Source organism: Elephas maximus, chromosome 11 (assembly GCF_024166365.1).
Source record: "Elephas maximus indicus isolate mEleMax1 chromosome 11, mEleMax1 primary haplotype, whole genome shotgun sequence".
Classification (NCBI taxonomy): domain Eukaryota; kingdom Metazoa; phylum Chordata; class Mammalia; order Proboscidea; family Elephantidae; genus Elephas; species Elephas maximus.
Window position 1 is genome coordinate 93,973,155 of NC_064829.1, and position 2,820 is coordinate 93,975,974.

The window sequence follows — 2,820 nt, forward strand, 5'->3', positions numbered from 1 at the left end:
TTATTGGGTTCCCATTCAACAATTTCTACACACGTTGTTCAGTGTCTTGCAAATGTCTTAGTGAAAGAAAAGCATTAAGGAAGTGTTTCAAAGTAGGAATTAATGATGGGTAGAGAATATTTAGAGAATATTGTTTAGAGAATATTGGATTTCCATTGACATGATTCATGTGGCCCATGTATTATCTTCCCATGCAGGACCTTCTGGCTCTGAAGACAACTATCAGTCATTGGGCACTGAGAGAATGTCCTCTAGGAATTTGACAGTAGCAATGATCTTCTTATCACAGACTACATTGGGATTCATGGGAAGTTTCTTTCTCCTTTACTGTTATGTATTTCTCCACTTCACTGGGTGCAGATTAAGGTCCAGAGACTTGATTCTCAGGCACCTGACTATAGCCAACTCTTTGGTCATCCTTTCTAAAGGAATTCCCCAGACGATGGCTGCCTTTGAATTGAAAGATTTCCTCAATGATTTTGGATGCAAACTTCTTTTCTATCTTCACAGAGTGGCCAGGGGTGTGTCCATTGGCACCACCTGCCACTTGAGTTTCTTCCAGGCCATCACCATCGGTCCCAGGAACTCCAGGAGGGCAGAGCTTAAGGTGAAAACTTCCAAGTACACAGACTTCTCCATATTCCTGTGCTGGATCGTCCATACACTGATTAATATTGTTATTCCTGTGTATGTGACTGGTGAATGGAACAACAAAAACATCACAAAGAAAAAAGATTTTGTATACTGTTATTCTGTACTTAATGAAAAAAATCACAGAATCACTCTATGCAGCATTGCTATCATTCCCTGATGTTGTGTGTTTGGGACTCATGACCTGGGCCAGCGCCTCCATGGTTTTCATTCTGTACAGACACAAGCAGCGGGTCCAACACATTCATGGGAACAACATCTCCCCCAGATCCTCCCCTGAGTCCAGAGCCATCCAAACCATCCTTGTTCTGGTGAGCACCTTTGTATCTCTTTACACCCTCTCTTCCATCTTTCAAGTTTGTTTAACTCTTTTCAGTAATCCTAGTTGGTGGCTGGTGAATATCTCTACACTATTCACTGCATATTTCCCAACTCTTAGTCCCTTTGTTCTCATGAGCTATGATTCTAGTGTCTTCAGACTCTGCTTTGCCTGAATTAGTTAGACAAAATCCCTCAGTTTTATCAGAAATATATAAATTGTACATTTATGCTCCATAATCAGTTTTTTGCGAACTCATCCTCCACAGGGAAAACCTGGTGTCATAGTGGTTAAGAGCTACGGCTCCTAACAAAAAGGTCTGCAATTGGGATCCACTAGGCCCTCCTTGGAAACCCTATGGGGCAGTTCCACTCTGTCCTGTACGGTCCCTATGAGTCGGAATCGACCCAAAAGCAATGGGTTTGGTTTTGGGTTATCCTCCACAGAATAATAAGCACAATTATGAAACATGACATTATAAGAGTGGTATGTACACAGACATACATACATTTGCATATACATAAATGTGTATATGTATACATGTATAAATATATACACATACATATGAATATGTATACTGTATTTTTATGCAAATAACAAGTGCTTTCTTCATTTGTTTGCTGGCCATGCCCTCTCCATGGGAGGAATTTTCCTAAGCGTGCTATGCTATTTTTTTTAAAAAATATGTGGAAAAGAATTGTCACGTTGGTACTTGTGGGAGTGCCTCCTGGGGGGAGGGCGCAGTTGGCAAACAAACGCAGAAGGTGAGCACTGTTTGCATAAAACATGGTATATGTTTATAAGTGTGTTTATAAGTGTGGGTGTGTACATATGCATGTGTGTGTGCAAGTGTGTATACTGTTAATAATTTTTATGGAAGCAAGAGTTAAAATGGCTTGCCTGGACCAAGAGACAAACAAAAATTACTCATAAAGTCATTTATAGGAGCCTGGGTAGTGCAATTTGCTGATAACCCAAAGGTTGGCAGATCGAACCCACCCAGCTGCTCCATGGAAGAAAGGCCTGGTGAACTGCTTCCATAAATATTACTGCCAAGAAAACCCTACGGAGGAGTTCTACTCTGCAACCCAGGAATGGCGTCACCATGAGTTGGAGGCAATGCCAGCTAACAACAACTAGGCCATTTACAAGAAACAGCAACTCTATGCAGAATCAAAACTTAGGCAAGTTTTCCTTATCAGCATGAGTTACCATGAGTTAGCGATACTCATCAGCATGAGTTAGCAACACTCATCCAAACAAGATACACCAGCTTAGCATTCAGTGACCAACTTTTCCAAAACAAAACGAAAGTTAAGTATGCTTAACCAATCAAAGCAAAGAGAAGGATACTTACTCATCTAAGCTTTAAAAAAGGGCATTGTAAGTGTAAACTTCAACCCCTCACCATTCTCAGTTTGGGGTACTCCTTATTCACAAACAGTTTTTTTTGCTCAATAAGCCCTGTTAACTCTAATGGACTTGATAAATTTTTTCTTTCAAAAAATACGTATATATATAGTCAATCAGATTTATGTTTCTTTTCTATCAGGTAATAATATTGGATAATATTATACATTGTTGTTGTTGTTGTTACATGCCATCGAGTAGGTTCCGACTCATAGCAACCCTATGCACAACAGAACGAAACACTGCCCAGTCCTGAGCCATCCTTACAATCCTTGTTATGCTTGAGCTCATTGTTGCAGCCACTGTGTCAATCCGCCTCGTTGAAGGTCTTCCTCTTTTCTGCTGACCCTGTACTTCGACAAACATGATGTCCTTCTCCAGGGACTCATCCCTCCTGACAACATGTCCAAAGTATGTAAGACGCAGTCTCGCCATCCTTG

General features: G+C 40.7%; 1 pseudogene; it reads left to right on the top strand.

Moving 5' to 3' along the window:
* Positions 1–244: 244 nt before the first annotated feature.
* LOC126085842 (vomeronasal type-1 receptor 4-like) lies at positions 245–1,145 on the top strand (annotated as a pseudogene).
* The last annotated feature ends 1,675 nt before the right edge of the window (positions 1,146–2,820 follow it).